Source organism: Hemitrygon akajei, chromosome 7 (assembly GCF_048418815.1).
Source record: "Hemitrygon akajei chromosome 7, sHemAka1.3, whole genome shotgun sequence".
Lineage (NCBI taxonomy): Eukaryota > Metazoa > Chordata > Chondrichthyes > Myliobatiformes > Dasyatidae > Hemitrygon > Hemitrygon akajei.
The window spans coordinates 32,268,402-32,280,658 of NC_133130.1; the positions used below are offsets into that span (position 1 = coordinate 32,268,402).

The following is a 12,257-nucleotide window of genomic DNA, read 5'->3' on the forward strand; positions in this document are numbered from 1 at the left end:
ACAGCGAGAGAAAATGGGAATCTGTTGAACTGATGGGAGGAAAGTTTAATAGGCTTGCAAATCATAAAGGCATAAAGAAATTCCTGCAATTATAGAATCATAAAGTGCAAAAGCAGAGAAGCATGCTCTTCAGCCCATCTAGTCCTGATCTTCTGACCTGATGTTCTGCCAAGGCCATTTACTGCACCCAGACCATATCCATGAGTCTATAGGACAGAGGAGAAGAATTAGGCCACTTGGCCAATTGAGACTGCTCCAGCATTACATCATGACTGATTTATTAACCCGATTCTTTTGCCTTCTCCCTATCACCCTTGATGCACTGACTAATCAAGAACCTATCAACTTCTGCTTTAAATAGGCTCAAAGACTTGGTCTCCACAGTAGTTGTGGCAATGAATTCCACAGATTCATCACCCTATGGCCTTAAGAAATTCCTTCTCATCTCCGTCCTAAATGGATGTCCCTCGGTTCAGAGGAAGTGTCTTCTGGTCCGAGACTCCCCACTACAGGAAGTACCCTCTCCAGATCCACTCTTCATAGGCCTTTTAATATTTAATAGGTTTCAATGAGATCCTCCAGCAAGTACAGGCCCAGAGTCATCAAATACTCTTTATACATTAAATGGTTCATTCCTGGAACCATTCTCATGAACTTCTTCTGGACCCTCTCAAATGCCATCACATCTTTTCTTAGATAAGGGACCCAAAACGATTGACAACACTTCAACTGTGGTCTGACCAAAGCCTCATAAAGCCACAGCATCACATCCTTGCTCTTGTATTCTAGTATTCTTGAAATGAAAGCCATAAAAGCATGAGAGATAGGAGTAGAATTAGGCTATTTGGCCCAGAGACTCTACTCCCTTTTTCATCATGGCCAATCCAGTTTTCCTCTCAGCCTCAATCTCCTTCCTTCTCCCCGTATCCCTTTGTGCCCTGACCAATCAAGAATCTATCAACCTCTGCCTTAAATATACATAAAGACTTGGTCTCCACAGCTGCCTGTGGTAAAGAATTCCACAGATTCACCACTCTCTGGATAGATAGATAGATAGATACTTTATTCATCCCCATGGGGAAATTCAACTTTTTTTCCAATGTCCCATACACTTGTTGTAGCAAAACTAATTACATACAATACTTAACTCAGTAAAAAAAATATGATATGCATCTAAATCACCATCTCAAAAAGCATTAATAATAGCTTTTAAAAAGTTCTTAAGTCCTGGCGGTAGAATTGTAAAGCCTAATGGCATTGGGGAGTATTGACCTCTTCATCCTGTCTGAGGAGCATTGCATCGATAGTAACCTGTCACTGAAACTGCTTCTCTGTCTCTGGATGGTGCTATGTAGAGGATGTTCAGAGTTATCCATAATTGACCGTAGCCTACTCAGCGCCCTTCGCTCAGCTACCGATGTTAAACTCTCCAGTACTTTGCCCACGACAGAGCCCGCCTTCCTTACCAGCTTATTAAGACGTGAGGCGTCCCTCTTCTTAATGCTTCCTCCCCAACACGCCACCACAAAGAAGAGGGCGCTCTCCACAACTGACCTATAGAACATCTTCAGCATCTCACTACAGACATTGAATGACGCCAACCTTCTTAGGAAGTACATTCGACTCTGTGCCTTCCTGCACAAGGCATCTGTGTTGGCAGTCCAGTCAAGCTTCTCGTCTAACTGTATTCCCAGATACTTGTAGGTCTTAACCTGCTCCACACATTCTCCATTAATGATCACTGGCTCCATATGAGGCCTAGATCTCCTAAAGTCCACCACCATCTCCTTGGTCTTGGTGATATTGAGACACAGGTAGTTTGAGTTGCACCATATCACAAAGTCCTGTATCAGTTTCCTATACTCCTCCTCCTGTCCATTCCTGACACACCCCACTATGGCCGTGTCATCAGCGAACTTCTGCACATGGCAGGACTCTGAGTTATATTGGAAGTCTGATGTGTACAGGGTGAACAGGACCGGAGAGAGTACGGTTCCCTGCGGCGCCCCTGTGCTGCTGACCACCGTGTCAGACCTACAGTCTCCCAACCGCACATACTGAGGTCTATCTGTCAAGTAGTCCACTATCCAATCCACCATGTGAGAGTCTACTCCCATCTCCGTTAGTTTGTGCCTTAAGATCTTGGGCTGGATGGTGTTAAAGGCACTAGAGAAGTCAAGGAATGTAATCCTCACAGCACAACTGACCCCCTCTAGGTGAGAGAGTGATTTGTGCAGCAAATACGTGATAGCATCCTCCACTCCCACCTTCTCCTTATATGCAAACTGAAGAGGATCCTGGGCGTGCCTGGTTTGTGGCCTCAGATTCTGTATTATCAGCCGCTCCATGGTCTTCATCACGTGCGACGTCAAGGCAACAGGTCTGAAGTCATTCAACTCCTTTGGTTGTGGTTTCTTCGGTACCGGGACAATACAGGATGTCTTCCACTGTCTGGGTACTCTTCTCTGCTCCAGACTCATGTTGAAGATGCGCTGTAGTGGTTCTCCCAGCTCAGTAGCACAGGCCCTCAGTAATCGTGGGGAAACTCCATCCGGTCCAGCCGCCTTGCTGGTACAGATCTTCCTCAGTTGACCTTCCACCTGTGCAGCCGTAATTCTGGGCGTGGGCAAGGTCTCCTGTGAGTGGCTATTTTCCTGTGAGGGAAGTAAGCCTGGTGTGGATTTCTGCGGTGAGGATGAGATTGAGCTGTCAAACCTGTTGAAGAAGTTGTTCAGCTGGTTCGCTTTCTCCACATCTCCACTTATGTTCGCCCTCCGCTTTGCACCGCATCCGGTGATGATCTTCATCCCATGCCACACCTCCTTCATGCTTTTTTTCTCCAGCTTTTGTTCTAGCTTCCTCCTATACTACACCTTTGCCCCCCTCATCTGTACTCTGAGTTCCTTCTGAACTCTTTTAAGCTCCAACCGATCACCATCTTTAAAGGCCCTCTTCTTCTGGTTTAGGAGGCCTTTGATGTGACTAGTGATCCAGGGCTTATTATTGGGATAGCAGCGAACAGCTCTAACAGGGACAACTGCATCCACACAAAAGTTAATATAGTCCGTTGTGCATTCAGTGACCTCCTCAACGCCCCCACAGAGCCCCCCTTGCAGTACATCCCAGTTAGTAGTACCGAAGCAGTCTCTCAGGGCCTGTTCAGCTTCAGGAGTCCACTTCCTAAAAGAGCGTGTGGTAGTGGGATGCCTCATCACAATTGATTTATATCTGGGCTGTAACAAAACCAGGTTGTGATCAGCTTTCCCCAATGAAGGCAGTGGGGATGCACTATATGCCTCCTCTACGTTTGCATACAGTAGGTCAATAGTCCTATTACCCCTGGTGTAGCAATCCACGTACTGGGAGAAAGCAGGTAGTGTCTTGTCCAAAGTCACATGGTTGAAGTCCCCTGTAATTATCACCAGTGCCTCAGGGTGCTGTGTCTGCAGCCTAGCAACAGTGGAGCTGATGACGTCACACGCTACCGTTGCGTCGGCACGCGGCGGGACATACACATTCACCACAATGACGTTTGCGAATTCTCGAGGCAGGTAATATGGCCTCATACTAAAGAAATTCCTCCTCATCTGTTGTCTAAAAGGACACCCTCAATTCTGGGGCTGCGTCCTCTGGTCTTAGACTCTTCCACCATAGGAGATACCCTCTTCACATCCACTCTATCAAGGCCTTTCACTATTTAATAGGTTTCAACTAGGTCACCCCTCCTTCTTCAGAATTTGAATGAATACAGGTCCAGAGCCATCAAACGCTCTTCATATGACAAGCCATTCAATCCAGGAGCCATTTTTGTGACCATCCTTTGAAAGCTCTCCAGTTTCAGCATATCCTTTCTAAGATAAGGGGCCAAAACCCCCTTACCCCGAGACCCCGACAGTGCTTCTTCTTATAGATGCTGCCTGGCCTGCTGCGTTCCACCAGCATTTTGTGTGTGTTGCAGTCCTGAAGAAGGGTCTCAGCCTGAAACGTCGACAGTGCTTCTTCCTATAGATGCTGCCTGGCCTGCTGCGTTCCACCAGCATTTTTTGTGTGTTGCTTGAATCTCCAGCATCTGCAGATTTCCTCGTGTTTGCGTTTCCAAAATACTCCAAGTGAGCAGAGTGAGGCCTCACCAGTGCTTTATATACTCTCAAAAGTGCACCCTTGCTTTTATATTCTAGTCCTCTTGAAATGAATGCTAACATCGCATTTGCCTTCCTTATCACACACACAACCTGCAAATTAACATTTAGGAAATCCTGCACTAAGACTCCCATGTCCCTTTGTGCCTCAGTTTTTTGTATTTCCCTCCATTGAGAAAATAACCAACACTTTCATTCGTTCTACCAATGTGCATGACCATTCACTTCCCAACACTATATTCCATCGGCCACTTCTTTGCCCATTCTCCGGTTCTATCTGTCCTTCTGCAGCCTCTCTACTTCCTCAAGTCTGCTTTTCCCCCAATCTTCATATTCTCTGCAAACTTTGCAACAAAGCCATTAATTCCATCATCCAAATCCATCACAGTATAATGTAAATATAATGTATTTCTGTTTTGGCACGTTTTTAATCTATGCAATATACATAATTGATATATTTGTTTATTTATTATTGTTGTTTTTATTTTATTTATTATAATTATGTTTATTATTATTTTTCTCCACTAGATTATGTATTGCATTGAACTGCTGTTGCTAAGTTAACAAATTTCATGTCACATACCTGTTATAATATATCTGACTCTGTTTCTGAAAAAGAATCAGGTTCCCTTTATTCCCACTCTTTGCCTCCTGCCAATCAGGCACTGCTTTATCCATGCTAAGATCTTTCATGTAATACCATGGGCTTGTAGCTTATCAAGCAGGCTCGTGTGTGGCACTTTGTCGAGGTCTTCTGAAAATCCAAGGACATAACATCTATTGATTCTCCTTTGTCTATTCTGCTTACTGTTTCTTCAAAGAATTCCAACAGATTTATCAGGCAATATTTTTTCTTTGAAGAAACCATGCTGACTATGGCCTATTTTATCATGTGTTTCTAAGTACCGAGTCCTCATCCCTAACAATCCACACCAACCTCTTCCAAACCACTGATGTCAGTCTAACTGGCCTATAATTTCCTTTCTTCTGTCTCTTTCCCTTCTTGATGAGTGGAGTGACATTTGCAATTTTTCTGTCTTCCAGAACTATTCCAGAATATAGTAATTCTTGGAAGATCATTACTAAATCCTTCACAATCTCTTCGGCCACCTTTTTTCAGAACCCTGGGGTGTACATGTACATCTGGTCCAGTTGACTTCAGATCTTTCAGTTTTCCAAGAACCTTCTCTCTCGTCTTGGTAAATTCACACACTCCATGACCCTTGACACCTGGAACTTCCACCATACTGTTAACTGATAACCTAGTGAAGCTGCTCTAGAAAACCATCTCGTAAGCATTGTAGAAGTTCCCCCTCTTGGAATCCAGCAACAACCTGATTTTCCCAATCTATCTGCATATTGAAGTCCCCATGACTATTGTAACATTGCCACTGTTTGCAAGTCTGTATAAGCTTTTATTAGGATCTTTTTACTCTTACAGTTCCTTACCTCTATCCACAATGATTCAACACCTTTCCACCCTACATCCCATCATTCTAATGATCTGATTTATTTTTTACCAACAAAGCAACATTACCCCTTCTGCCTTCCCACCTATCCGTTCTACAGAATGTGTATCCTTACTCACTAAGCTCCCATCTTCTTTTAGCCGTGATTTAGTGATGCCTACAATATCACGCGTGCCAATCTGTAACTCTGCTACAGGTTCAACTACCTTATTCTGTATAATGCACACATTAAAATGTAACAATTTCAGTCCTGTATTCATCCATTTTGAAGTCTTTCCACCTTTTACACCGCAGCTCATCCTGTTGACTGCAGTTTTGCCCTACCAACAGCCTCTCCTCACCACACATTGCCTCTGTTTGTAAACTAGCTACCTCATCTGCAGCACTGTCACTGCAATTCTCATCCCCCTGCCAAATTAGTTTAAGCCCATCCGAACAACTCTGGCCAATCTGCCTGCAAGAATTTTGGACCCCCTCTGGTTCAAGTGTAACCCAGTCCTTTTGTACGGGTCATACCTTCCCCAGAAGAGATCCCAATGTTCCATAAATCTGAAACCCTGCTCCCTGTACCATTTCCTCAGCCACGCATTCACCTGCCAAATCATTCTATTTTTTAACTTACTGGCATGTGGCATGGGCAGCAATCCAAAGATTACTACCCTGGAGGTCCTGTTTCTCAGCTTTCTACCGAGCTTCCTAGAATCTCTCTTCAGGACTTCCTCAGCTTGTCATTGGTGCCAATATGTGCCAAAACTTCTGGCTGGTCACCCTCGTCCTTAAGAATGCTGTGGACCTGATCTGAGATATACCGGAGCCGAGCAACTAGGAGGCAAATATCACGCTCACAGAACCCGTGTCTGTTCCTGTAAGTATGGAATCTCCAATCAACACTGCAGTCCTCTTCACCTCTCTGCTCTTCTGAGCCACAGCACCAGACTCAGTGCCAGAGATCTGATCACTGTGCACCCCCCCCCCCCCCGAGTAGGTCATCCCCCTCAATTGTATCTAAAGTTATTATTGAGGGGATTGGCCACAGGTGTACTCTGCACTGGTTGTGCATTTCCCCCCTTTCTCCTGCCAGTCACCCATTTACCACTCTCCTGTAATCTAGGGGTGACAACATCCCTGTAGCTCCTGTCTATCACCTTATTCTCCTGTATGAGTTGAAGGCCTTCGAGGTGCAGCTCCAGTTCCTTAATACATTCTCTCTCAGGAGCTGTGTTGAATGCAAGTGATGTATTTATCCAGCAGGCTGGAGGTCTCCCAGACCTCCCACATCCCACACACAGTACAAAACACTGCCCTTGGAGCCATTCTCACTACACTACTATGCCCTAACAGATAAGGATGAACGAGTAAGAACAGAAGGAGAGGAACCTACCAAATACTTAACCTCACCCGAGCCTGTTCTCATCTAAGCCTGATAAGCAAAAGCCACTCTAAACACTGGCACACTCAAAAGAATGGCCACAACATTGGCTCCAATATATTGATATCAATCCATTAGATAGTGACCCGAACTGCGGTCAGTACTCCCAGTTCAGTTAGGCTGACATCATGATAAGCTTCAACATCACAACTCCTGTACTCTGTGCCCTGATTTATGAAGACCAACATGCCAATCAATTGAATGCATTTCCAGTAACCAGATTTGCAGTTGGCATTTAAGTTAATTCTTTGAAGGACACGCCTTACCTGAAAGACCCTGATTATTTCCCCATAGTAGTCAAAAAGTATGCCTGCGAGAAACTCACCAGTGTTTTGGATTTTAAAACTCCTGGGTGTGAATTTCAAGGTATTGGCAATAGGAAGGCTATTGTGCAATGCAAGGCTGATCACTCATCCTAGATGTCATCTAGTTCAAAACAGATGTTGAGAAGCTGATATTGGGGAGATCCTGCTTCGTCAAGGTGCACTTTCCCTTATAGAACCTGCAACGTCTTTGCATGAACTTAAGTCAGTTGGTCATTGTTGCTTCTTGCAAAGGCATTGGAAACTTCAACTGCTTTTAACTGTATGAGGTGATAGAAGTAACTTACATCTCATTTTTCTCAGTGTAAGAAATTCAGAATTGATAACATTGACAATTCATGCATTGACAACATTGGAGGAAAGGCACTGTGTGCTTCAAGAACAAAGCAAGCTAAAATCATGCAAGAATGTTGGAGCAGAGTTCTGAAGTAATTTTATTTATTTATTGAGATACTGTGTGAAGTCTGCTCTTTTGGCCTTTCCAGCCATGCCACACAACAACCCACCAATTTCTAACAGCCCTGGCTGACAGACACAAGCCCTGCCTCATGTTCGAGCAAGCGTTCCTAGAGCAACTGCCCGAGGACATACATCTGCTGCTGGCCAACGCAGATTTCAGCGACCCCCGGAAGGTAGCAGCCCGGACAGATGTGCTGTGGAAAGCCAAAAGGGAGAGCGTGGCGTCCGTCGGTCAGATTACCAGGCCACACGCCCAACAGCAGACCATACCAGGCCCGGCACACAACCCAGGGGCAGGAGTGAGGAGGCCAGTGAACAGTGGTGTTGCTACCACCAGCGGTGGGGCACAGAAGCTCACCGTTGTCGCCCGCCCTGCAAGGGCCAGGGCCAGGGCCAGCTGCTGCTAATGAATATGGCGGCAGGCCATCAGGACAGCCTCTTGTACATCTGGGACAAACAGTCGGGACGCCGCTTCTTGGTCGACACTGGAGCGGAAATCAGCGTCTTGCCCCTGACGGGGTACGACACCCGCAACAGGAAGCCAGGACCCACCCTGAGGGCCTCAAACGGCAGCACGATACAGACCTACAGCACCCCCACAGTGCAGCTGCAGATCGGCACCAGCCGGTTCACGTGGGACTTCACACTGGCTGCCGTGGCCCAACCACTCCTGGGGGCGGACTTCTTGCGAGCTCACAGCCTGCTGGTCGACTTGCAAGGGAAAAGACGGTACATGCCGAGACTTTCCAGACGTTCTCCCTGGGTGAAGCCAAGTTGCCGGCCTCACACCTGGACTCCATCACGCTGTCGGACAACAAATTCACCAGAATCTTGGTGGACTTTCCATCGATTCTGGCATCGCAGTTCACGGCAGCCATGCCCAGACACGGGGTACAACACCACATCCCGACCCAGGGACCACCCCTCCACGCCCACGCACGAAGGATCCCCCAGAAAAGCTCCGCCTGGCGAATTGGGGATTGTACGGAGGTCCGACAGCCCATGGGCCTCCCCCCTGCACATGGTGCCCAAAGCAGCCGGGGGTTGGAGACCATGCGGCAACTACCGCAGACTGAACGAGGCTACAACTCTGGACCGCTACCCCGTGCTGCACATACAGGACTTTGCAGCAAACCTGCATGGGGCAAAAATCTTTTCCAATGTAGACCTCGTCCACGGATACCATCAAATCCTGGTGAACCCTGAAGACATCCCCAAAACAGCACTCATCACCCCGTTCGGCCTGTTTGAGTTCCTCCGAATGCCGTTCGGCCTGAAGAATGCTGCACAGACGTTCCAGCGGCTAATGGATGTGGTGGGACGTGACCTGGACTTTGCGTTCATCTATTTGGACGACATCCTTATAGCCAGCAGTAGTCACCAGGAGCATCTGTCCCACCTCCGCCAGCTCTACGCCCGACTGAGTGAATACGGCCTCACGATCAACCCGGCCAAATGCCAGTTCAGTCTCAATACCATCGACTTCCTGGGCCACAGGATTACCAAAGATGGGGCAACACCTCTGCCCTCCAAGGTAGACGCGATACGCCACTTTGCCCGGCCCAACACGGTCAAAGGCCTGCAGAAGTTTGTTGGTATGGTGAACTTCTACTACCGTTTCCTCCCCTTTGACCCATATCATGCACCCTTTGTACACCCTGATGTCGGGTAAAGGCAAGGACATTACTTGAGACGAGGAGGCCGTGGCCGCTTTCGTTAAAGCCAAGGGAGCCTTGGCAGATGCCGCGATGCTGGTTCACCCCAGAACGGATGTTCCGACTGCCCTCATGGTGGATGCATCCGACACAGCAGTCGGTGGGGTGCTGGTGCAGCTCATCGAGGGGCGCTGGCAACCCCTGGCATTCTTCAGCAAGCACCTAGGACCTTAAGTACAGTGCTTTTGACCGGGAGCTGTAGGCACTGTATCTGGAAATCCGGCATTTCAGGTACTTCTTAGAAGACAGGCCATACACCGTGTTCACGGACCACAAACCGTTGACCTTCGCATTCATGAAGGTGTCCGATCCCTGGTCGGCTCGCCAGCACCAACATCTGTCCTACGTTTCCAAGTACACGACGGACATCTAGCATGTCTTGGGAAAGGACAACGTCGTGGCGGACGCACTCTCCAGACCAGCTATCCAGGCCTTGTCCCTGGGGGTGGACTATGCAGCACTGGCGGAGGCGCAGCAGGCAGACGATGAGATGCCCAGCTACAGGACTGCATCTCGGGTTTGCAGCTGCAAGACATTCTCGTAGGCCCAGGTGAGAGGACCCTCCTGTGCGACATGGCTACCGGCCAACCTCGCCCCATCATCCCAGCAGCCTGGAGGCAGCGAGTTTTCAACTCCATACACGGTTTGGCGCACACATCTATCAGGACAACCATCCGGCTGGTCTCCAGCAAGTTCGCGTGGCACAGACTTCACAAGCAGGTCAGTGAATGGGCCAGAACGTGCGCACAGTGCCAAACTGCCAAGGTGCAGCGGCACACTAAAGCCCCACCGCAGCAGTTCAAACCCACCCACCGGAGGTTCGACCACATTCATGTGGATATTGTGGGCCCCCTACCAGGAGCACGGTACCTCCTAACTATGGAAGACCGGTTCACGAGGTGGCCAGAGGCGGTCCCGCTCACCGACACATCTGCCAATTCCTGCGCCCGAGCACTGGTTGCAACCTGGATAGCACGCTTTGGGGTACCGGCCCACATTACCTCCGACAGAGGAGCCCAGTTCACCTCCAGCCTGTGGTCGGCTGTGGCCAGCCTGTTGGGAACGCAGCTACACCACACAACTGCCTGCCACCCACAGCCGAACGGACTAGTGGAACGCGTCCACCGTCATTTGAAGTCGGCTCTCATGGTCCACCTGAGAGGACCTAACTGGGTGGACGAGCTTCACTGGGTCCTGCTTGGAATTCGCACAGCGCCCAAAGAGGATCTGCATGCCTCGTCGGCCGAGTTGGCGTACGGCGCACCACTGGTCGTCCCCGGGGAGTTCATACCAGCCCCAAGGGGGCAAGAGGATGAACCCGCAGCAGTCCTGGACAGACTATGCAAAAGGCTCGGCAACCTGGCCCCCGTACCGACTTCACAGCACGGACCCCGACCCATGTACCCAAAGACCTGCAGAACTGTAAGTTTGTGTTTGTATGAAGGGGCGGACACCGGGCACCACTACAGTGGCCGTACGAGGGGCTGTTCAAGGTGATCAACAACAACGGGTCCATGTACGTTCTGGACATTGAGAAAGAGGAGGTTTTCATGGTGGACCGACTCAAACCAGCCCATGTGGACTTGGCGCAGCCGGTCGAGGTTCATGCACCGCGGCGCAGAGGCAGACCTCCCAAACAGAGGCTGATCCAGACTGTGGACATTGGGGGGGTGTATCACCAGTTCTTGGGGGGGGGGGCTTATGTGGTGACCCACTTTCTGCGCAGGCGAACCAGCTCACAAATAACCAGCGCGTGGGGAGAGACTTTGGTAATGCACCTCTGACGTTATTTCCACCCGGAGAGGGCGAGTGCTAGGGATTAAATGCCAGTGCCGCGAAGTTTGAATAAACTAGTCTCAAAACGACTTACTGACTGCATGTCTTCTCTAGCTCTGTATGTAGTACATCGCTACAAGGATTTCTCTAAGGTTAATTTTTTACCCTTAATTGATCAGACTAAATGTTTGTTTACTAAATAGTCACCATTGTTTTTATCACTGATAGGTCGGATTAATGCTATTAAGATGATTATTTTACCTAAGTTCTTATATATATATTTCAAGTGGTACCAATATTTATTCCAAAATCCTTTTTTGACAATGTTGATTCAAAAATTTCTTCATATATATGGCAGAATAAAAATCCTAGGTTGGGTAAAAGATATTTACAGAAGTCAAAAAAGGAAGGTGGATTGGCATTGCCAAAGTTTAGATTTTATTATTGGGCAATTAATATTCGATATTTGAATTGCTGGTTAAGGGATTTGGATTTATCTCCTAGCCCTCACTGGGTAAATTTGGAAATTAAATCTGTACAAGGATTTTCATTGGGTTCTATTTTAGGGACTTCTCTTCCCTTTGCTCTTTCTATATTGCATAAACAAATTGACAATCTGATAGTAAAACACACTCTACGTATATGGTTTCAATTTCGGAATTTTTTTGGGTTGAATCAATTTGTTTTAGAAATTCCTATTGTATTCAATTTCTTCTTTCATCCCTCTATTATGGACCAAGCTTATTTAGCTTGGAAGACTAAAGGTCCCCATTTCCAGAAAAGTTGGGATATTTTCCAAAATGCAATAAAAACAAAAATCTGTGATATGTTAATTCATGTGAACCTTTATTTAACTGACAAAAGTACAAAGAAAAGATTTGCATTAGTTTTACTGACCAACTTAATTGTATTTTGTAAATATACACAAATTTAGAATTTGATCGCTG

At 47.4% G+C, this 12,257-nt stretch overlaps 1 protein-coding gene across 1 annotated transcript in view; it reads left to right on the top strand.

Annotated features, from left to right (window-relative positions):
- Positions 1–12,257, top strand: part of LOC140730119 (WD repeat-containing protein 64-like) — a 118,146-nt gene that overhangs the window by 32,306 nt on the left and 73,583 nt on the right. The gene's annotated exons all lie outside the window — the stretch shown is intronic.